Raw genomic sequence first — 25526 nt, forward strand, 5'->3', positions numbered from 1 at the left:
CAATTTAGACTTCAGATAGAAAATCAACTGTAAAAATCTGCAGGAAATACAGCCAGACATTTATCTTTATACGTCTGTTCAATGGGGACAGATGCAATGCTGATCCATATCGGGAAGGGAAAGAGAAGGCAATTGGTGTGCTGCTGCACGGCCTTGGCCACAACACAAAGCACTACAGCTCCTCGTGAAGATATGATCCTTTCCAAGTTCTCACACCGGTACATTTTCACCTGGCCCAAATAAGGACCCTGTAAAGACAAAGTCAGGCAACCTATACCCAAAGGCTGTAGAAAACCCAGATATGCAGATCCCAGATACCTGAACGCCCATGTGGGTTCTACCTGCTCTGTTCTGCAAAGGCAAACTAAATCCTGCCTGACGTCTCCATGTCACAGCAGGTCAGTCAGTTCATAATCAGCTCTAATTGGTACAGTGACGTACTTTACCTGCAGGCAAATGGCACTCAGAATTGTGTGAAATTCTCTCCTGCTTCTGAAAAAAACATCAGAGCTTTCAAACTGATCTTTACATCCAACAGACTCACTGATCAGGATAATTGAGAGGCATTTTTTTTAGATACACATAGCCATTAAAACCCAAGCCCACTGTGTAATAAATTACACACATCAGGGTGCATGAAGGTTCTTCCGCAAGATCTTTAGAGTCTGCGGGACTGTGGTTAGCCTTTGTGTGTCACATATATACATAATTTCCCTGCCTGAATCATGCAAAGAACAGTTAGGCCCTGCAGGTCCTCACTGTAGTCATGTGCTACTCCTTAGACAAGGCTTTCAGACAGAGTCTTCCAGGAGTGCATTTACTTTCTGCAGTCTGGGGCAACAAATGGTCAGGGGAGAGACAGAAAGCAAATCCCTGGATATATATCTCCAGGCTTTCTTTGATCGTATCCTATTTTTTCAACTTGATTTCAAGCTAGATGCTGTAGCTATTTTAAGATTTAAAGAAAACAATGCTGCAAAAAAATAATAGGAAAGGAAAATGATATTAGGAGTACAGGGTGACTTTTGGGGTCATAAAGTCCAGTCCTCAAACTCACAGGAAACAATGCAATTAATGTTTGGTCCACAGAACATACACTTCAAGCCCTGGGGCAGAAAATATTTTCAAACAGTCTACATGAAACTTAAATTTTATACTGAAAGACCAAAATCTCCAAATATGATGTGTCAAAGGAAAAAAATGTGAGAGATGTTAGGCATTGCCAGTATACTCACCTCTTGCAAAAGCCAGCAATGATTTAGGAAAAATTCATGTGTGATTCTAGAAGCAAACCATACTTTGCAGGTCTGCAGAGCCTTGTCCCACAAATTCCCTTCTGTCTGCAGCCTGAAAATCATTTCAACCCTGAGTGTGTGTTGAAGAAATGCCATCCAGATTCTGGAGGAATTTCTGTATTGCTCCTGTCATCAGCATATCCCACCCTGCACCCCCAGGTGACTCTGAAGTGTCAGAGGGAAACAAACAAACCAACCAACCCCACCAGTAATTAAAACCAGAAAAAAATGATGAGCAGGGAAAGTAAAAGAGGTAGACTTTTTTGCCCCAGCTATTGGAAGTCATTAAGGGAAACTGCAAAACATGAGGTACAGAACAAACACAAGCCAAGCAAAGAGCAGCCAGGTCTCCTTTCAGACCTTTGACACAAGCATACTGGTACAAATCCCTGCTGACCTTCTTTTAAGACCCACTTTTCCTATCTTTTATTCAGGAAAATGAGAACACCTTTGTATCCCATTTCATTCCCTCAGCTACAAGAAGGCACAGAAATGTGTCATCCAGCATACTACTTCAGCAGCTGGACTGAATTATTTGCTTGGAGTCTGGCTTCTTAATAGTGCTTTGCCTTCTCATTAAAATAAATCACAGAAAGTGTTGTCATTGCATGCTCCGGGCTTAAAAAGAAGTCCTCAGGTAGTTATTCATATCTTAAGAGACAGGCACAAAGGCAAACTCTGAATGGCACATGGAGACAGTATAGAGAAAAAGCTTCACAATGGGAGGGAGAATAAACTTTCATTGTATTTACTCTTGAAAATTCGAATTCTGGGGTGTATTAAAGAGTCCCTGAGATTTTACATACATTTGGTTATGTTGTCATAGTGAAATACTTCAAATGATCATGCATATATATGTGACTGTCATTCGGGATTAGTTACTTCGTGTGTGTGTGTCCGCGTGCCATTTCCCCCTATTTGGAAATATATTAATGAAATACAGCCTCTAAGAATCAGGTTTGAGATTCTAGGAATCAGATATTTATACATGCTGCTGGGGAGATATAGATGCATATATTCACAAATATCTATATATATATGTGGCATATAGATGTATATATGTACCAGGATATACATCTGGAAAGGGAATCACAGGACCAGATTAGTTACTTTCTCCCACTCCTGTATGTGCTAAGCAGAGTATCCGAAAACCTCACATACAGATCTCAATGGGTTTTCTTTTTTCCCAAGCTGCCTCCGATACTGCCTTTCGATGCCTTTCGATACTGCCTCTCCACCTTTGCTCCCACCTCCAGGGCAGCTGTCAGGAGTGTGTGCGGACTCTGCCTGCCTTTGGGACAGGTCACCCTGATGCCACAGAGACATTATTAAATATTATACAAGGTGGTTAATTCCTGGGGAAGACCCTGAGCATTGCAGTTCTGCCTGGTGACTCAGAGGCAGATGTGTCCCTTACATCACTAGATGGCACTATTAACTTAAAATCATGGCACACTTGCCCAAGAGCCTCTCTCCAAGCCTCAGACCTAAAAAGAAATAGCAGACGGTCTCTCTGGGGAGAAGAAAGGGGGGCAGAGTGGAGCCCGTCGGCAAAATAATCTACATTTTTAATTTTGCCAGGTTCTTAAACAGTTACACGTCTGAAAAAGGTCCAGGTCTGTTAAAACCACAACAGAAAAAAGCCCCAGGCTGATTTGGCTCTGATTTGGACACTGCTTACAGAAAAGGTGTGAGTTGCATCTTGAGTCCTAGGTGGGCTGGCTCCGTTCTCAGCTCGTGCCCACGAGCCCGTGGAGTGTTTGTGCCTGCGGCAGGAGGATAAACACAACATAAGTTGTCTCATTAAATTGTTATTGTCCTTAAAGCCTGGAAGCCTGTGGGATCAGCCCTAGGTCCTTTTCTTTGTAGTAATGAAAAAGAAAAAAAGTGCTTGTTAGGAAAAATCACAGTTAATTAAATTGTGATCTAAAAGAAGCAGCAGTTTCCTGTCTTTAGTGAGCTGATATTATCTACCTCTTATGGTTGGTTAGTGGGAGAAATTACGTGCTGGTTGTTCCAGGATCCTTGCCAGTTTGGGTCAAAAAGCAAGGGGATACATCAATTTGTTAATGTAATTATGCGTGCTGCTGCTCTCCCTCCAGTTGACTGTGCTCTCCCTCTGCCTTTGTAAGCCAAATCAATGTGCACATTCAGTCTCTCCATGCCCGCTCTGCAGTGTCGGACTGGTGCTGGGGTCAGTGTAGCTGTGAAATGGGTGTGAGAGTCCTCGCCTAGCCCTTGGGGTGGCAGTTTCTCCACACTGAGGAGTGCAAGGCTAAGACAACCTGCTCCAGGCACATATAAAGTCAGCAGCAGACTGTTGCGAGAAGCAGAAAGCATTGCTTTCCTGTGGGAGCCCAGAAAAGGCAGGCTGGATGCTGGTAAGACTTTATAATGGTGGTGGTGGTGGTAATATAGGTTTGACCTATATTTCTGAGAAGCTTTGGGTTGAGTTCAATACTCACTGCCCTCTTCTAGACAGACACTAGTATCAGACATGCCTTGTCTTTTCCTGTCACTGCCACAAACCAGTAACATTCTGTCAGAAAGTATGGATGAGCTAATACATTGTACTGCTTTAAACACTTCTGGTACCATGTGAAGTCTTAAAGATTATTAAATTGATGTGTATTGTTGGTGAGGGCAGAGCAAAAGTGAAATCACTCCTCCAGGATTCAGCATGAGGAAATGAACATTGGGCACCTAACAGATTCAGGTTCCCCAGTTCCTAAATTAATTCACGACCCTGAATGAGATGCTTGGACTCCCTGCACAGTGAAGATGAAGAGGTAGGAACATAGAAAGGGACCTGCAAAAGACATTATCCTGAACAGAGAGTAGCAAAAGCCAAATGCTGAAAAGGCAGTTGAAAATACAGTACTTCCAAAGATTTGGGAGTTTAGCTCCCAGGCTTCCCAGAGACTTCCATCTCTTCTCAGGATTCACTTATTTTGACAATTCAATGTCCAAAACACTAACAAAGTGCAAGGAAGGCTCAATTCCTCCCCTTTCCATGTCTAGCAGATACAGGATACCAGTAATTCCAGAGTCCTGCTATGCTTTCTCATGGAAAGAAAGACCTTTACGATGTGGTTAAGACTCGCCTTGTGAAAGAGGGAATGGAAATTCAATTACTATGTAAAAATTTTAATACAAAATGCAACAGTTTAAATGAAACAACCGAGTTGCCTGTGTCCTCCTCCCCTCTCCCTCTCTTACCTTCAGGGTACTTCGTTGCCTGATTATTAAGGCTTAATCTTAGGAGATTAAAGATGAGATATTGAACTATACTTGGTCCTTCTCCATCCAAACTACAATAATGTCTGAGTGAAGAACACTGTGTGACAGTGAATTTTTTATGGGAGAATATAAAAGGTATTATATGAAGGGCTTTATTTGCTGTTTTGCTTTTTTTTTTCTCAAAGAAAGCTCTTTGATTCTGACGTGCTGGAGCTTTTGTGCTATTTCTGTTGCATGCTGCAGACCACAACCAGAGAAAGTGAGTGTGTGAGGGAATGAATAACAAAAAATCAAGAGGGTTTAATAAAATGTGAAAATATTGGCATGGTAAAGGCACTAGCTCAATAAAAAATGAACAATGCATAATTGATAATGAATGCTGTGTTGGTAAGCACTAATTCTGAAATCTCACTGTGAGGAAAAAACACTTTCTTACAAGATACCAGGTGTGGGGGGAGTAGGTTTTCAAGAGGCATGTTTAAGAAAAGCTTTAAGCAGAAGAAAGTATGGTTTTTTACTTTTTTTTTGTTTTCTCTCTGTCCCTTGTACACACGCACAGACACATACACAAAGCTCTGGTGAAAACAAGAAATATCTGTTACCTTCCCATTTCTAATTCCTTGACAGATTTTCCCCACTTCTTTTTCTGCTGTTGTTGCAGCCAAAGTTTTCTGACACTTTTGTATTGTCGTCACACCTGCCAAGAGAGGGGAGAAAGGGAACAAATCCTGCTTTTTCCTTCCACACATCTAATATCAGTTGTTGCTTTAGGCGTGTGCAGGTGCTGCTCATGTGGCAGGACAAATCAGCCTGTTTTACCTTCCTCCCCAAGAAGTCGTCACCCTCATCAGAGCCATGACACCTGCTTTCAAGATTAGGCTGACTTTTGGGTATGTTTTTCTTCAAATTGGGTCAGGTCAGGGGTGGCAACTTTCAAGAAGAAAGAGTGCACTGCAGAAGGTGGAATGCATTAACGCCCTGGGTCAGTTGTCAGCCCTGAACATTTTCTTGAACTGTCAATTCTATCTTGGGAGGGTGAATTACATTTCACTTTTGTGGTTGATTGAAGATTGATTTAATAAAGCAGCTATATCTGTGAATGGACCAGTTTATTTTCTCACACTCTTCACAGAAAGACCTTAGGGGGAAAAAAAGAAAAAGAGGAAAAAAAACAGTTCCATGTCCAGATTCCCATCCCAGTCCTGCAGCATCTTTTAGCAGAACTCTATTTAGGAATCTCTCTGTTTAGGGTTGTGTGTAATTACTTTGCCACAGATATCACTAAACATGCAATAACTATGTGGCTGTTTCTTTCTATAGAAATTCAGCTGATAGCTTACAAGTTTTGCAGGTAGAATAGACAATGCAGTTCATACCTGTACATCTAGGATGGATGGAGTGAAGGGAGGGAGAGGGGAAAGGAGGGAGAGGGAGGGAGGGAGGGAGGGAGACAAGCAAGGGGAGAGAGAGGAAGAAAGAAAGACTGATTTATTTAGTAGATTATAGTTTTCTGTACACTAGTTTAAATACAAGAGTAGTGATCTTGTTTCTGGGATATGATGATTTAAGTCAGATCTGGTACTTGTGCAAGGGTGACAGCCTGGTTTTCCTCAGGCACAAGAACAAGATAGAAAGCAGCCGTGTGACAGCTGTTAATCCTCTACTGGAAGGCATCCAGATGCTATGGTGACGGGGCTGGCATAGACCCTGTGGAAAAGAGAAGGGAATAACCCTAGAGAAAGTGTGCCCAGAGGATACAGTACAGCAACAGTGAAGGTTTCTCACCATGCTTAAGTTAGTAGTAAAGCTTTTATTTCCACCCACAACACTAAAATCTGCTGGAGCAATAAGTAAGAGTTTAATGTGCTTTGTTTTTTATGCTAAAGGACAGCATCAGAGCCACCTTTTCAGAGTCAGTAAGCTTAATGTTCTAGGAGTGAGGTTCACTGAGCCATGTAAATGCTTAACTTTTATGTTTCTTGCCATGTAGGGGAATGCATGAACTAGGCATCAGAGGCCTAAAATTGCTCTACAGTGAGGGAAGAACTAAGTCAGCTAATAGGAAGTAACGATGAGAGCATGCACGAAAACCATCCCTTGTGTATGTAAGGTATATTTGACTTAAAATTAACTGGAAATTCCTTGTGGCAGAATCTGGCCAGGGTTGCCTAGTTTACTAATTCAAGTTCCAGAGCTGGGAACAGCCCAGGGATGCTCAGCTCAGCCTAGATGGTGGCAGTTCTGGGACAAGTGTGACAAAGCGGGGCCAGGCACAAAGAGAGGTTGGGATGGATCAGTCTTGAACTGTGGCCTGGACTTCCACTCCAGGCGGACATCTGGTATCTAATGCTCCTTTGGAGCAGGCATACTACAGGGATGATGTGGAGTCTTCTGGGGATGTTATGGCTGTTTGCTAGACCAGTCTATTAGTGCAAAGTACTAACATGGGATGTTCAAGTCATAGACACACATAAAACTCTGCTACGGCAAGGCACCATAGCTCCCCCATTTCCTCAGAGGGAACCATGGTACAGACTGTACTTCAGACCAGGTTTTGGAAACCTCCTAGTTAAACCCTGGTCTGCATGAGAAAGAAGATCCAAGGCCAAGCCAACCTGCCTTTAGTCATATTTTCACATTATCTTATGTTATTATTGATTAACAGGAAAAGAAGGCCCAGCATTGTGCTCCTATTCCAGTGGCTCTTCTGACAAGATAAAACAGAGCCCACTTCCATAGCATGGTGGAGAGCAGATGAGGAAGGGGAAAAGGAAGGATGGGGAGAGAGCAGGAAGGTGAAATGAAGCCACATTGGAGTGTAGTTTTTACCTTCGGGATAGGCAACATCCAGAATTGCCTTGAAAAACCTTTACATGTAAATTATTTAAATTGTATCAGATGGGTTTTGTTCAGTTGGCTGGGGGGTATTTAAGAACAGAAATGACTGAATAGATTTATTTCTATTTCTAAATGAAATGACTGGTTATACTTTGAGGGTTTTGTGGGGGGTTTTTTTGTTTTCTTTTTTTTTATAGCATAAAACATCTAATGCAAGATTAGGGGATTATTATTGCAGGGAACAGATGTACTGGTTTTATTCACCAACCAGGAGTGTCCCAGATTGTCTTGTCAATGACCTCAATCCTGGATTGCTGTGATTCATCTGGGAAAGGAGCGCAATTCCATCTCTGCGCTTCCAGAAATGTCCTGAATTCCACCAGTCTACTGGGACCAATCCAAAATCCTACTTGCAGCACTTGGTCTATTGGACAACCCATACATCCTAGATTTTCCTAACTGAAATTTCAAATTTTGTTATGTTGTCCCCGCTTCTCTAACATACTTGTAAACCCTGTCCAACTTCATTCTTAACTCTTCTTTTCTGATCTCCCACTTCAACATCTCATTAAAACTATAACAGTGTTGGAAAAGGGAGCAGGTTTCCATATACTTTGTCTTTGATGCATACTGGGAAAAACAGTGAGCTCCTTCTGGGTTTATGAACACCATATTGATTAGCTTAAGACAAGCAGAGAGAGTCACAAAGCAGTGTAGCTGTGACTCAGATATCCTGTAATGGCTCTCAGATAACACTGCTTATGGTTCACCACCAAAACAGTCATTGGTGATTATTTTTCACCTATCCACCAGAATAATGAATACAATATGTAGGAGTTTGGGAATGGAGCTGCAGCACATCAGTGAATATGTACAGATTTCCCTTGATTTGGAGGCATCTCTGAACCACCATCTAGATCAGGACTGACAGATGCTGATGTGCATCCTATGGGCTCACTCCATGTCAGAGGGAATCTAATACTTGGACAAAGCTGAAAGAAAACGAACACCTGAAAAAAGCAGAATGAAAGTGATGGCAGATTTAGTAAGAGAGAGTGTGGCAGGATCACTGAGGGCAGGTGCCAGCAGCCCTTCGAGCTATGCATCCAAATCGTACATTCAAATAAGCAATACCAATAGCACCATGAAAGGCAAAGAGACCTCAAAGGCCAGAAGAGGACTAGATCAATTAAGTGATTGATCCAGTTGGGTTAAAGATAGGGTTAAAAATTAGCTAATAGCTTTGTTAAAGGCACCATTTTAAAGGATGGTGCCCACATCAGAGGCACAAGAAGACATTCACATGGCCAGCAGATGGCTTGAAATCCAGCATGTTTGATAGATGAATTAAGGTAATGGCCTTAACAAAGAACCTGACTTTGAGAGTCATGTAAGCACCAAAAGAGGCTGTGAGGTGCTCAGTGGAGCATTGCTCTAACTGTAATGTTCACAGAGGATTTTAAGGTCAGGCTTGAATCCTTGGGGCCCCAGTTAAGTTGCCTACTCTTCTTACTCAGCATTGCTGAGAGGGTTTTGGAGGCAGAGACAAGGCCCTGGCTTGACTTCAGTCTTCCTCCTTGCCCTTCTTCCCATTTCCTTGTTCCAGGATCATCTCTGAATAACGATTGATGCTGGAGTTGGGAAAGGGAAGAAAGATAAGGAGAATCCCTCTTTTCTTGTTTTTAATTTCTGTCCTCAGGCATGAGCTGTGCTGCTGGCAGACCTAGACAAGGACAGTTTTCTCACACACTACAATACATACACTCACTCCCCCTGCTATTGCTGTACCAGAGATGTTATCTATGTCTAAATTTCAAGGTCTCATTGAGACTTCAAGGTCACAAAGGACGATTAGCTGCAGCTGAGTGTTAGGACTCATCCACCGTAGCTACGGATCTGTTTCAGAGACCAGTTCCTCCCCCTCAAAATCCAGGAGTTAAGGACATAACTTAGACACTTTTACAACATGATAATGTTCCTACTGAACGGTTTCTTGATGAGTGCTCTGCTCAGTACAGCATTTGGGCTTTCCACGACCACAGTTTTTGGCCATTAGAGTTGTTTCATCCTTTCCAATGAACAGAAGTAGTTTTAGGTGGGATCAAGACCATCACGAAAGATCTGAAATGTCACTCTGCATTTATAATTCTGGCCCAAACATTCCCTGTTGGATTCATGAATGGATTGATAGCAAGCAGCTCCTTGGTAAATACAAAATCAACATGTACTGCAGGAGGACTAGAAGTCCAGGGTCATTCTTAAGGAGGCAGAAACCAGCACACATGTCAGTAACCTGCACGACTCCCTCATCTTGCTCTTATAGTCTCCCCAGGACGGGAAGCTCTTCACTTAGAGCTTTGTGAATGAGAACATTTCTCAAAAGGATTTTTAAAGCTTTTCCAAAGTAGAAGCTTGATTTTATCTTGTCACTGAGTTTTTGGTGTTTGTTAAGGAAAGCTCCATGTTTGTGTGCAATGACAGATTCTGCTATAGACACTTACTCCAACTGATATTCAAAAACGTGAATTCCTTTTAACACTTGTTAGCTATGTCAGGGCAGGTTGTCATGCAGGTATGGATGGAAAAGAGATGGTCCAGCAAAATACGTGTTCCTCTCATGTTACAAAAAGCTCTCCCACCACACCAGGAGTGCTAATGGAAGGAACTACATTCACTATGGCTACCTGGGAAATCCTTTTAACCAGACATCAGTTTCTATAAAATCCTGAAATAAGCTATTGTTTACACAGAACAGATTTGTTCTTGTAGAGGGTAAATTGCTATTTGTGATTTTTTTTTTCTCCAGCAAAACCCATCTGATACTACTTAAATCACTAAAATATCACTTCAGTATCAATTTCCCATGTGAAGGAAGCTGAATCTGGGAGAAAGACTGAGGACTGTAGAGTGAAAATCACATCACCCTCTCCAAGGGGTGTTAGTATAATTTCCTGCCTTGAAATCCAGGAAAGAGGAAAGTTAACTTGATTACAGCAAATGACAGTAACTTCCATGGAAACAGCAAAACAGAAACAAAACAGAAAAAACAAGCAACATGCTATATGGATGATCACCTCCTTTATGACTCTGGTACTCCACCCTGCTCTCAATTTGGAAGTCAATCCTGTCTTAGGATATGATCAACTGAGCCCAGTGTCACATTTCAAGAGTCCTATAGCCGGTGTCCAGTGTCCTCTATACTTGCCCCAGGCTCTGGCCCTGTGCAGGTGGGAGACTCTTCAGAAGGGTCACCAGGTAGCCCTGAAGGGAATCAGTTTATAATGCAGCCACCATCCATACGGTGGAGGGCTGCATCTCCCAAGCAGGTGTGCAATAGCAAAGTGTAAGCTCCATAAATTACAATACACTTTGTTGTAATTGAGACAGCTATCTGGTTTTCAGTTAGGAAGGAGGAAGGCAACATGATTGTTTATTAAATCATAAGCTCTTTGGGGCAGAAACAAGGGAGAGTTAGGTGTTCTTATAGAGAACCTGTTAAAGGAAGCCAGAGTGAGAGATGTTTTGGTACTAATGTAAGGACTTAACAGTTCGTTGTTTTAATTTTAGAGGTAAGAAGAGCTAAATGAGCTGGTATAAAATATATTTTTCCAGAAACCTGAATAAGAACAAACTGATCTGCGTCCTCATTCACTTTGTCAGAAAAGTGGTGCTTTTCTATATGTTCAGAAGATGCCTCATCTCCTCCAGAGGAAGCTCTTGTCTGCCAGTGGAGCATCATAGCTTCCTTAGATCTCATTTTTCTGCTCTGGTGTTTTGCCTCTAGCCAAAGGCAGATGTGAGTTTAATTGGGAATGTGCAATTTCATGTTATGCACACTACAGTTTTTTTCTGTTTTCTGCAGCTACACTACTATATCTCAAGTATCATAATACCGTTAACATTTAGAAATGGCTTATAAAATAAATTTGGTTTCATCTCATTGTGGTAGAGGTGCAATTGTAGCAAATTGCTGGCATAGTGAATTTGGTGGGTGTGATGGGAAGAATCGTGCCTTTCAGAGAAATGGTTTGAGATGGGAGAAGTCAGTTTGCGTTTCCATTCTGCATCTCAGATGGCACCAACAGGGAATAAAATGCTCAGTGACTTATTTTGATGATGACAGGCTTTTACCACACAAATAGACTGCTGCAAAAAAACCCTAGTGGAGCAACAACTTTTACATGTACGAACATGCACTGAGAAAAATATTCTGATATCTGCAAAAGCCCTTGTAAGGAGGTTCACAAAACTGTATTTTTGAGGCAGTCAACTGTCTGGTAATGGGTATTTAAAAAACATCAGCATTTCTTCTCCACTGCTTCAATTTGTGCCTACCAATGGCCTTCCAGCTAAGAGATATGTATCATCTATGACTAAAAAATGCAGACAAAAAGCCACTCTTGAAAATAGATGTCTATGCTTCCCCTTTAAGAAGCCTCCCAAGCTCACGTTGCAAAGGTAAGAGAAGCATGGAGTCCAGTGCTTCCAAGAGTTTTTTCATTGTAAATAGCTTTTATTTTTTCTCAGCTTCCTCATCTTTCCAATGGAACTAGATCAAGACCATATGATAGAGCCAACTTCTGATTGGTTTTGCTTGGTTTTTGTTTGTTCGTTTGCTTCATTTTTTAAGCAACATGGATTTAAAAGCAAAGCTTTGAATGAACGCAACCCAGCTGTTCATTCCTCATTTTCAAAAGTAATGTTGATCTATATTACTAGCTTCAACAAAAATAATTGTCCAAAATGCAGCAATGCTGAGCAGTCCAGGCTGTTCTCAGAGAAATAACAGAGATAGATAAATTAGTTTCCTTTTGTATTTCAGATTCCCTCGAGAAACATCCCAGCCTATGGGAGAGAGACTTTGAACATCCTATACCCCTGAGGATCTGTTGCTCTTGTTTGTTTTCTCTGTTCGTTAATGCTCAAAATTAGCTCTATTATGCAATAATGTCACATACCCAGTAGATGGTGCTGTTAGTTTTAGCTTTGCCTCCATCACACCTGCCGAGTTTTTAGAAAGAAGTGGGTCAAAAAAAATGGAGAGCTAAATTGCAACAGATTTGGGCTGTGTGCAAGTCCTTTGGAGTCAGGGACAAAGGGACCAGTCTGTACAGAGCTGATTTGCACGGATGCTTTGAGTTGCCCTGGATGGAGCTGGGACCACTCCATGCATCTAATAATAACCCCTTGTGATTGTCACTTCTACCTCTGAGCTGTTTAGCTGGACAAACACGTAATTTCTATGGTCATTTCTGCACCCTGAATGTACAGACATCTGGCATTTCCCAGGTACAGAACCTGCTATACAGCCGGCTCTTGGCTGGACTCCAGTGGGATTCATTCTGCACTTTCTATCACTTCCCCCTGTGTGTGGCTGCCTTATATGAAAAGGACAATCATTACAGAGAGTGTGATTAAGAAAAAACGAGCAATTCCCTGCTCTGTCCCTGAAAAACTCCCCAAACAAATAAACAACAAAAATCCAGTCTCAAATGTCGCTCTTTTCCTCAGGAGTTTTTGCAGAATACTGCCAATGCATAGCTCCATGAGGGAAAATTGGTGGGTTAGAGTAAACATCCAAAATACGCAAAAGCAGATCGGACAGAAATATGTTTGGCAGCTGTGTGGAGGCAGAGTGGGCTCCATGACAGCTGATTTAAAAAGCACTATACTTAACAACAAACAACAAAATGATCAGAAATAAACGGCCATCAGTTCTCAGCTTTTCTCACAGGGGAAGAGAAATTCCTTTCCCTTATATGTTTTAACTTCTTTTTTGCTTCCTTTTCCTTTTTTTTTTAACCACATTGACTAGAAAAAAGACAGGAGCAAAATGAAGAAACATCATGCTCTAGTAATGCTGCTTTAAAAAAAAATCAAGCAAACTGAACTCCAGTAGTTTGAGATGCAGAGTTAATGAAACCTAGTTTCCCTGGGCTTCAGTTTCTCAGCTGATCAACTGTTTAACTATAGAGTTTCTTCTCATGTATCTCAGTCTCTTAATGTAGAGATTGATGGTGAAATGCAGGCTGCCATGTTTGATTACAGAAGTTAGCACATTAAAGTTTTTAGAAACAAAGTTATGAACATTTGAACTGCCTTCTCTACTCAGATTGCTATTTTTGTGAAACATGCAGGAAAGTAATTATCTTTGTGATCTCTACTTCTCTGTTAGATTTGCCTAACTGCAGACAAGAAAAGTTTTGCTCTTGATCTGCAAAACACAGTGAGGTGAGGATGCCTGAGAATGAGCCAACCTACCTCCAGAAGAAGGGACTTCCCAAATCTGGTGAGAGAGCGAAAAGTAGGAGTGAGATACTCTTATGCTATTGAGGATCTGAAGATCAGAGCAGGGACAGGGGCTACTCAAGGGACTGAGCCCTGGCAGCATTTCCTAACCTAAGCAAATCTTTGTCAGTGCTATTCCTGGGGTAATATTGCTTTTTGACATTTCTAGATCTCTCATAGGGCTTAGAAAATCCCTTTCTAACATGTTTTGTAAATGTTGATGAGGTAAACGATAGGAGAGGTCACATGTTTCCCCTGTTTTTTTCTTCAGCCTTTTCACTCAACAGCCTTGCTCAGGCAAAAGTAATGCTGCCTCGTACAACATAACCTAAAATATTGCTTCTCCTACACACTTTACTTGCATTTTCTGGTGACCAAGGAGGTATGAACTCTGACCAAACCTTTTCTTTCCACAAGGGCATTTAGAAATTTTTGTATTTTATACCCAGCTGCCTGTAAGATCTGTAGGACTACAGTCATATATGAATCCTCTACCGCTTCAGTCAATTTAGATGCCTTCAGCCATTACATTTAATGTTATTGCTGAGATGAGATTGAAGCCACACATACCCTTTACATTGGGGCCATATGAGCCTGGGTGCTTTGGTAGTACACCTAAACCCCTCAATTTAAACCACACATAGATTTGAAGTGATGTTCAAGAAAGTTGGGGAAATTTTCACTACCTTCATGCTCATTTAGCACTTGTAAGCGAAATCTTTCCTTTTCTAATGCCACATGTTACTCTGTGGTCCTCCTGATGAGAATCAGAATTTAAGCATTTATGCATAATTCTCCCTCCATGCAGTTTCAGTCAAGTTGCTTTCAGTAAATCCTTAGAGGGTTCTTACATTTAACTCAATCTGCATCCACTGTGTAAAATCTCTTCCTTCAGCAGCTGCTGCAGTTAATTGACCCTCTTCAGGAACACCTTGAGACAACAGCATCCTCAGAACCATGAGGTTGGTTTAAATTATATGTTTTGGTCTCCTGAGTAGCTCTGTGATGGCCAGGATGGAAATGTCAGTATTCCCAGTCTAATTCCATGGAGAGCAGTCATTGCAGCCCCAGAGATGGGAGAAGACGTCTTTGCAACTGCTTTCCCAATTGCTGTCAGTGGCAATCATCCTGGTAGTCAAATCTGGCCCTGTCTGGGGAATTTTCACACACAAATGCACATAATCACAGGCACACAAACAAATATACAAGAAAATATATGAGAAAAACCTATATATTAACTAATATAAATTCATCAAATTAATATAGGTACATTTAGAGGCATTGGGAATAGGGAAATATTCACTATAATTGCTTTTCACTACAGATTCATTTCAGGAAAATGAGGAGATTGAAATAAACTACTCTTGTAAAGAGGCTATTCACTGGGAGTGAAAGAGCTAATTTTGTAATACAAGTAGCTGTCTCATCACTATGCTTTCTGTCTTTCGTCTATTTATTTGTTTATTTTCTGGATATAGCAAATACAGTGAAAACTCCCAGGACAATCCCATGGTTCATTTTTCATTTTCTGTAGAATAAGCATGTAGGCTCTATGTTTAATAGATATATGACATTGCTCCAGGAGAAATTAAAAACTATATTCTCTATAAAGATGAATAGCCATTATCTGTACTGCTTGGAATCAGCAAGAAACAGGATGCTTCAGTGTTCCTTACGCTGGTGATGAAAATGCAGTTTTGGAGTAAGTTGTGTGGCTGCTGATTCAAACTTTATTTCATGTGGGCAGATGCGTATATGGCACGTAAAGAGAGATACACTAAATGTGTGGCCATCTCAGAAATTCTTACACTTCTGCAATTACAGTAAGTAATCTAAATTGATCTGGTGGTAAAGCTTTCAAATACCCATGGCCACTTTTAATGTGATGTCCATAACAGACAGAGCGAACCATAATTCAGGAAACTACATGTTTAAAGCTAAACATTTGCTGTTATCCTTAATATGATGGACTTAAAACCAACTAGCTCATTTTCTCCTTTCATGGTATATGTCAATAATTCACAGGGATTAAATTCACTCCATAAACTCTTCATTGTTGTGCAGATTTAGTTATTTATATATATTGCTGAAGTATAGACATTCATGAACCGATTTAGATACTTGAGAGGAACACAGAAAAATGCACTAATGGTATAAAGTTGTACAAAGGACATGAACAGCATTAGGGTCAAGGTCTTGTTACTGCGTGGTGCCACTGTATGCAATGTGCGGAGCCGAGGCAATGCCATGTCCCATGCCCTGTGCACTCCCTGGGAAGATCAGACAGTTGCAGCTCAATGACTGGGGAGCTTCCCCCTTAGATTTGTACCTTCTCCTGTTCCCAGTGAGAACAACCGATTCCCAAGATAATTCCCACAAGTCTTTTGAATTATGGCATGGGCATCCCCAACCTGTGTGTACAACTCCTCAGACATATATATGATCTTTAGGTGTTTTTCTCCCACTTCCATGAAGACTGAGATGGATTTTTAAAGTTTAAATCCTGCTCATCAACTGAATTACATCCTATAATCACTTGATATCTCCCTTCTTTCCCAAATGGGTAAATGTACGTTCCTGAAGGAACCAAACCAGTGGCTAGAGCACTCCTCACTGGCTCTGTGCTGTTGTGTAGGAGATCATTTACACAATGCTCCATCCAAGCCCAAATGGTATTTCAGAGGCATGAACTGATACAGCTTTTAATCTAGAAAGTCAGTTACTAGTTGAATCTAGAGACATGCTGAGCTCTAAGCTGGACCCAGCAGTTAAAACGTTTTAACTGGAAGCTGTACAGTTCCTTTCACTGCAACAGCATCTTACTGACATTCAATGTGTGTTTTAATTGTTTGCTTGACTGAGGCAGATGCAGCCCTGAATAAATCATCATCCTTTGGGTGCTTACTAGTATTTCAAGGAAGTCCAGCTTTTAGAATTGTACCTATATCTTATCAGTCATGTGAAAAATTGTTGGATGACCATGATCAGAACAAGTGGATATCCATGCTTTGGAAGAGGTCAGGTAAATCCTTATTTACAAGAGTAACTTTCTGTGATTGCTTGGCTGATGTAAGGAGGTTTTGAACTTGGGAGGAAGATGAAGGTTCAGATATTCACCCTGCTTAGCTTCAGGGACTTGACAAAGTTATCTTAGCTTTAAAGTTCTCTGAGCCTCAGGAGCCCTGGATGTATGTGTGTTTTTTCCTAAATTGGGTGCTCTGAATCATACAGTGGAGGTGTCCAACTCTTTCCATCAATTATATAAGGAGTCTAAGCCCCAACATTTCTAAGGCATTAATTTAATCTACAACAGATTGAACTTGTATTTCTGCATTCCTTTGAAATCCTGTATTTCCTTGAAGAGTTAGGCAGCCACTTCAGACAGAGGAATGACACCACCCTAGTGCCTTCAAACTAATAACCATACACTCCTTCCAAATGAGCAGAGATATAGTACCCCCAAAGCTCTACCTTAATTTTCCCTCTCTAGACATGAAGAATAGATGCCTTACTCTTAGCCACTGTGATTTTTGTAGTATTCAGGCATGCAACTCTCAGTGAGGAGGACTGGAGACCTGAAACATCTAGAGACAGAATAGGACCCTAAAGGAACTGAGGACAACTTGGTGACAATGTTCATTTACTGTTGAGACTGACGAGATGATAAAATTACAGAAAATTGTGTGCTTGGTTTTCACAGTGAGACTACAATTTGCTGATGCTTTCTGGAGAGAGTTCTTACTGTTTGGAGATATTTAAACAATTACTTGGTGTGAGGCACAGCACAGCTCTCTTACCATACTGTATCAGTACTTATTTATTCTGATTGTGCTTGAGTGGAGATGGAGGGACTGATATACTATACACTAACAGGCAATATTTACTCCCCTGTCAGTGCTGAAAAATTGCATGAAAGGAAGCTGAGAAAGCAAATTATCATCTCTTGCGCTTGCCATTTGAGGATGTGTTTACAGTTAGAGACGGATCAGCAGATAGGCTCCTTCAAGAAAAACCCTTTTGTTGATTTGGTTAGGAAGCATAATTTCGTTCTGGTTTAATCTTTGGACAAATCTAAAAAACACAAAGCAAAACTCAACAAAAGACAGCACATGTTGCTTCTTATTTTTTTTAATTATATCCCTTGCCAACATTTCTAGAAATAACATGATATTGGAGTGAGTTCCTACAGGTTATAAGTTTAACCATGAAAGTGGTGCATGTCTTTAGATTTTTGCTCAAATCTGCATCCTCTTGAGTTGAATGATGGTATGCCAGGATAATACAAGGTTATCCTGCTCAAGAAATCAGTAGATCTTTGGACTGCTAAATTCAGACCTCCTATATGCTGGAATTTGGTCATATCTTGAGAATCTCACAGAATCATATGTATTGCAGATATTACTTACGAAGTGAAAGGGGCGTTGCAAAAAGGAGGGAGGTCACAGACATGACCCAGTCCTTATTGATAGCCCTTGGATCACCAAATAGAGGAACGCAGTTGTGGTCACAAAGACCAAGCAATGCTGATGTCTACAATTTCATAAACAGCCTACTCCTTTGTGTAATACTGAAGCACAATGTGAAGACTGTGTTGTACAGGGCCCTCTTTCACCCAAGCCCTAGGTGCAAAGGGGTTAATTTTGGGGAGCATTTTGATACTTCGAAATACAGGTTTGTATCTTCTCTTTTTGTTATCAGCTGGTATTTAGATTATTTTCTTGTATATAAAATGTTTGCCATACAGCTGCAACAAAATCAATTTGTAAACTGTATTTTCTGTTAAGATAAATAAATCCATAGGAATTACTGAAAAATCCAGGGGCTTGGCATATTTCTAAACTCTTAGGCCCAAGAGCAGAATTCTGCTCTTAGTTACACCACCACAGTCCAGAATAACCAAATCAGGATTCAGTCTGCCGTCACCTAAATCCTAACAAGACAGTGCAATTATGGGCTATTATTATGTGCTCAGTTGAAGCGATCATGTATGGGACTGATTCCAGTTTAACAGCCCAGGCTAGATTTTGCTTATTTGCTTGTAAAGTTTCTAGCACATTTCAGCCATGGTGTAAAGAAGAACCACTACCAAGTCTTACAGTAAAAGAAACCTGTGCAAATTGAAAGTGATATGATTGCTACAGCATTAGCTTGTTACAAAATCCACAAATATGTCTACAGAAAATAAAAAAGGGGTGAAAAAAAAAGAAAAAAAAGGGAAAGTCAATAGTGAAATGGACTTCAAGCCCTTAGAGTAGCTGTTTATAAAGCCATGGTGTCCACTTGACTATTAAATCAAAGGAGGATGGCAAAAGCACAAAATTATGGAGTGTCAGTTTATCTGCTTGGCAAACAGCTGCATGCTCTGTTCAGACTCCTTGTTACACACGGATTTCTGTGACTGAATCAAGAGCAAACATAAACCATCAGGAGCACAAGCATTTGAATCTGTTACCAAGTTGTCATGGTTTAACCCCAGTCAGCAATAAAGCACCACACAGCCACTCATTCACCCTCCCCCTCCTCAGTGGGAAGAGGAAGAGAATCTGAAGAGCAAAAGTAAGAAAACTTGTGGGTTAAGATAAGAACAGTTTAATAACTGAAATAAAATATTATTAATAATAATCATAATAATGATAATAAATTGTAAGGAAAAGGAAAACAACAAGAGAGAGAGAGAGGAACAAAACTCAGGAAAATAAGTGATGCAATTGCTCACCACCCACTGACTGACACCCAGCCAGTCCCCAGGCAGTGATTGCTCTACGCCGGCCAACTCCCATCAGCTTATATACTGAGCATGATGTCATATGGTATGGAATAGCCCTTTGCCCAGTTTGGGTCAGCTGTCCTGGCTATGCTCCCTCCCAGCTTCTTGTGCACCTCCTCACTGGCAGAGTATAGGAAGCTGAAAAGTCCTTGACTTAGTATAAACATTGCTTAGCAACAACTAAAACATCAGTGTGTTCTCACATTGTTCTCATGCTAAATCCAAAACACAGCACTATACCAGCTACTCAGAAAAAAAATCTCTATCCCAGCCAAAACCAGGACAGTATCCACCCCTTACTCTATACCATCTATGTCATGCCCAGGTCCTATAGTTTCCAATACATTTCAATTAATCACCACTGCTTTTCCTGTTTTTTAATATATACACACAGATATCATTCTCTTAATCTATGGGCCATCCCTCAAAAATGCCCATTGAGTCTGTTTAGTCCACGACTTGGGGCTCCATCTGTCATAACAGTCTTTCAGGGCAGGACAGATGGTGTGTGGTGCTGGATTGTTTCATGCTGAAGCCAGTTCTGGTTCCATCACCGCTGCACTTTCGTCGGTTTCATCAAAGTTCATTCTTCATTAATGTGGGTGATTCTTACTGTAATACCTTAGATATGGTATACAGCAACCATAAAAGTGATGACATACTGTATTATATAGCAATTAACATCATACCATTCAGTTCATTGGCTACTCTCACCCAAAATCAAATCCCCTTGAGGTACACATTGTAATTCCCCATCCTTCCTCATCACCCACCAAGTGCACGCAGGTCCTTGAGCAAAAGCAATCCGACGGATGGGTTTACCTTTGCCCGAGGAGGAGTAACCCAGACCGTCTTCCCTAGCATGTTTTTTATGTGCACTACAGGGACTTTATCCTCCTCAGCAGTACATAAAAGTTTTGACTGGGCAGGGCCAGCTTGATTAGCAGATCCCCTAGTGTTGACTAACAGGTGGCATTTGCCAAATGTGTATCCCGATGTTTGAATGTCCCAGCACAATTGCTCTCAGTGTAGTCTTAACAGTCCATTGTGTCGTTCAATTTTCCCAGAGGCTGGTGCATGATAGGGGATGTGATATACCCACTCAATGCCGTGTTCTTTGGCCCAGGTGTCTGTGAGGTTGTTTTGGAAATCACAGAATCACAGAATCGTATAGGCTGGAAAAGACCTTTAAGATCACCAAGTCCAACTGTAAACCTAACACTACCAAGACCACCACTACATCATGTCCCTAAGCACCTCATCCAAACGTCTTTTAAATGCCTCCAAGGATGGTGACTCAACCACTTCCCTGGGCAGCCTGTTCCAATGCTTGATAACCCTTTCAGTGAAGTAAAATTTCCTAATATCCAGTCTAAACCTCCCCTGGTGCAACTTGACACCATTTCCTCTTGTCCTATCACTTGTTATCACCTGGGAGAAGAGACTGACCCCCACCTCTCTACAACCTCCTTTCAGGTAGTTGTAGAGAGCAATAAGGTCTCCCCTCAGCCTCCTTTTCTCCAGGCTAAACAACCCCAGTTCCCTCAGCCGCTTCTCAGAAGACTTCTGCTCTAGACCCTTCACCAGCTTCATTGCCCTTCTCTGGACACGCTCCAGCACCTCAACGTCTCTCTTGTAGTGAGGGGCCCAAAACTGAACACAGTATTCGAGGTGCGGCCTCACCAGTGCCGAGTACAGGGGCACGATCACTTCCCTAGTCCTGCTGGCCACACTATTTTTGATACAAGCCAGGATGCCATTGGCTTTCTTGGCCACCTGGGCACACTGCTGGCTCATATTCAGTTGGCTGTGGACCAACACCCCCAGGTCCTTTTCTGCTGGGCAGCTTTCCAGCCACTCTTCCCCAAGCCTGTAGCGTTGCATGGGGTTGCTGTGGCCCAAGTGCAGGACCTTGCACTTGGCCTTGTTAAACCTCATACAATTGACCTCGGCCCATCGATCCAGCCTGTCCAGGTCCCTCTGCAGAGCCTTCCTCCCCTCAAGCAGATCAACACTCCCACACAACTTGGTGTCCTCTGCAAAGTTACTGAGGGTGCACTCGATCCCTTCATCCAGATCATTGATAAAGATATTAAACAGAACTGGCACCAACACAGAGCCCTGGGGAACACCGCTTGTGACCGGCCGCCAACTGGAGTAAACTACACTCACCACCACAATGAGTCCTGTTGTCTGACTCAATTCTTTCTGGGGTGCCATGTCTCCATAGGACTTGCTTTTCAAGGCCCAGCATAGTGTTCCGGGCGGTGTCATGGGGCACGGGATATGTTTCCAGCCATCCGGTGGTTGCTTGCACCATTGGCGCTTGCCTTGGTGGATTTGTGGGAGTGTGATATGATACAATCAGTCTGCCAGGCCTCCCCATATTTATCTTTCAGCCATCATCCTCCATACCAGAGAGGCTTTAGCCACTTGGCTTGTTTGACTGCAGTGCATGTTTCACATTGATGGATAACCTGTGCAATAGTGTCCATGGTCAAGTCCACCCCTCGATCACGAGCCCATCTATATGTTGCATCTCTTCCTTGATGGCCTGAGGTGTCATGGGCCCATTGAGCTATAAATAATTCACCCTTATGCTGCCAGTCCAGATCCACCTGAGCTGCTTCCATCTTAGCAGCCTGATCCACCTGAGCTGCTTCCATCTTAGCAGCCTGATCCACCTGCTGGTTGTTTTGATGTTCTTCAGTGGCCCAGCTCTGGGGTACATGAGCATCTATGTGATGTACTTTTACAGCCAGGGCCTCTACCCGGGCAGCAATATCTTGCCACAATGCGGCAGCCCAGATGGGTTTGCCTCTGTGCTGCCAGTTGCTCTGCTTCCATTGCTGTAATCACCCCCACAAGGCATTTGCTACCATGCCTAAGTCAGTATAGAGACAGAGCAACTTTTCTCCTTCAGCAATGGCCACTTTTCTCCTTCAGCAATATCTAAACCTAGCTGGATGGCCTTCACATCTGCAAATTGCCTTGATTCCCCTTCTCCTTCAGCAGTTTCTACAACTTCTCATATAGGACTCCATAGAGCAGCCTTCCACCTCCAATGCTTTCCTACAATACGACAGGACCCATCAGTGAACAGGGAATGTTGCTTCTCATTTCCTGATAGTTATGCAGTGGGGCCTCCTCAGCACACCTCACCTCCTCCTCTGGCAATATTCCAAAATCTTTGCCTTCTGGACAGTCCATGATCACTTCCAAGATTCCTGGGTGACTGGGGTTTCCTATGTGAGCCTGTTGTGTGATCAGTGAGACCCACTTACTCCACGTAACGTCAGTTGCATGAGCTGTATAGGCGACCCTCCCTTTGAACATCCAGTCCAGCACCAGCAGTCAGGGTGCCCGGAGGAGCTGTGCTTCAGTACCAATCACTTCCAAAGCAGCTCAAACCCTTCATATGCTGCCAATATCTCTTTCTCAGTTGCAGTATAGCAGGCCTCAGATCCTCTGTATGCCCGACTCCAAAACCCTAGGGATCAACCTCGAGTCTCCCCTGGTGCTTTCTGCCAGGGCCTCCAGGTAGAGAAGTTCTCCCCGGCTGCAGTGTAAAGCACATTTTTCAGATCTTGTCCTGCCTGGACTGGCCCAAGGGCTACTTCATGAACTATCTCCTGTTTAATTTCTTCATACACTTGTTGTTGCTTAGGGCCCCATTTGAAATGGTTCTTCTTCCAGGTCACTTGAAAGAGAGGGCTTGTGATCAGACTGTAATTTGGAATATGCATTCTCCAAAGCCCCACAATGCCTAAGAAAGTTTGTGTTTCCTTTTTGCCAGTTGGTGGAGATATAGCTGTTATTTTGTTGATCGCGTCCCTTGGGATCTGATTATGTCCATCTTGCCATTTTATTCCTAAAACCTGGATCTACTGTGCAGGTCCCTTGACCTTACTTTGTTTTATGGCAATAGTGGCTTTCAGGAGGATTTGGACTATTTTTTTCCCTTTCTCAAAAACATCTTCTGCTGTACTGCCCCACACGATGATGTCATCAATTTATTGCAGATATTCTGGAGCTTCGCCCTGTTCCACTGCAGTCTGGATCAACCCATGGCAAATGGTAGGGCTGTGTTTCCACCCCTGGGGCAGTCAATTCCAGGTGTACTGGATGCCCCTCCAAGTGAAAGCAAACTGTGGCCTGCACTCTGCTGCCAAAGGGATTGAGAAGAACGCATTAGCGGTATTAGTTGTGGCACACCAATTGGCTGCTTTTGACTCCAGTTCATATTGAAGTTCTAGCATGACCAGCAAGGCAGCACTCAGCAGCGGCGTGACTTCATTCAGGCCACAATAGTCTACTGTTAGTCTCCACTCTCCATTAGACTTTTGCACTGGCCATATGGGACTGTTAAAGGGTGAGTGAGTCTTGCTGATCACTCCTTGGCTCTCCAGTTGATGAAACAGGGAGTCTCAGTTGGTGCAATATTGCTGCTGGTGAACCCTTGTGGTAGCGTTTGGCACCCATTGTTCTTTGACCCTCAGCAACCCCACAACAGAAGGGTCCTCTGAGGGACTGGGCAAGGTAGGCAGCTGTTTAATTTCCCCTGTCTCCAAGGCAGCTGTACTAAAAGCCCACTGGTACCCTTTTGGGTTCTTGAAATACCCTCTCCTGAGGTAGTCTATGCCAAGGATGCACGGAGCCTCTGGGCCAGTCACAATTCGGTGCTTTTGCCACTCATTCCCAGTTAGGCTCACTTCGGCCTCCAATACAGTTAGCTGTTGGGATCCCCCTGTCACTCCGGAAATACAGACGGGTTCTGCCCCTACATAGCTTGATGGCATTAGGGTACACTGTGCACTAAAGCCTTATACTCCTGTGGATCTGATGTGCCAGGCCATCAAATGCACACAGTCCAATAAAACCTGGTTTTCCCTTTCCTCCACCTGGCTTGAGGCAGGGCCCTCTTATCCTCCTTGTAGTTTTTCCTAATCGCTTCTTACAAATATGAGTCAGGAGTCCCTTCATTAAGATCAGGAGTTAGACCAGCCTTTCTACTGTGTCTGGGGAACTGCCCACTGGAGATTGGAGCAGTTCCTGGAAGAACCCCCTTTTGTGATTGTTTTTTCTTGCAACTCACATACCCATGCCTCTAATGTTGAGGTAGATTTTCTGTCCTACTTCCTCATGTCCTCTCCGTGGTCACGAAGGTAAAACCACAGGGTGGCCTGTGGTGTCTACCCCTATATCCTCCCTCTTGAGCAGAGGGACACTTACTCCTAATGGCTGAGACACTTACCCATACAGGTGGGGAGTAGGATCTATCCGCTTTGAGTTGCTGGACCAGTTTCTCCACACCTGAGACAAGGGAGGAAGAGAGACTTTCTTCATATTGTTGGAGTTGACCAGCCAATTCATCCACCGTTTTTCCCTCTCTGTCTTTCCAGGTCATTACTGCTAATGAGCTGACATACAATGATGGTGCGCTCCATCCAAACTTCCGCCACACGGGTTGTGTGCGCTTGACTTCATCTGGATCTTTGGATAACTGCTTGTTGTCCAGGTCATCATAAATCACCTCCAGCATGGCTAATTCCCTCAGGTACTGGATACCTCTCTCCATGGTGCTCCACTTGCCTGGGTGACATATAACATCTTCCTTGAAGGGATACCTTTCCTTCATACCTGACAGGAGTCACCTCCAGAGGCTGGGGCTTGTGCCCCTTTTCCAATCACTTTGTCAATGCCCCCTTCCCTAGAAAGGGATCCCAGCTGTTTGGCTTCCCTACCCTCTGATTCCAGGCTATTGGCCCCATTATCCCAGCATTGGAGCAGCCAGGTGACAATGTGCTCACCTGGACGACTGCTGAAATATTTTTGCATATGTCACAGCTCACTCAGGGATAGGGATTGGGTGATTACTGGCTCGTTTATGAGTTCTTGCTCTATCTCCTGCCGAAGCAGCAGCTGCCTCTCTTCTTGCTACTGTTCTTGTGATGGCCCTGCTTTGGAGTATTCTGCCTTTTCTAGTTCTTCCTCCTGCTCCCTCTTAGAAGAAGCTTCTTCATCCCCTGCTAAACAAGCTGACTTCCACTTCCAGTATTCCTTCTTGTGTATAGGGGCAACTGATACCGGCACAGGTT

The sequence above is a fragment of the Ciconia boyciana genome, chromosome 2 (genome assembly GCF_034638445.1).
Source record: "Ciconia boyciana chromosome 2, ASM3463844v1, whole genome shotgun sequence".
NCBI lineage: Eukaryota > Metazoa > Chordata > Aves > Ciconiiformes > Ciconiidae > Ciconia > Ciconia boyciana.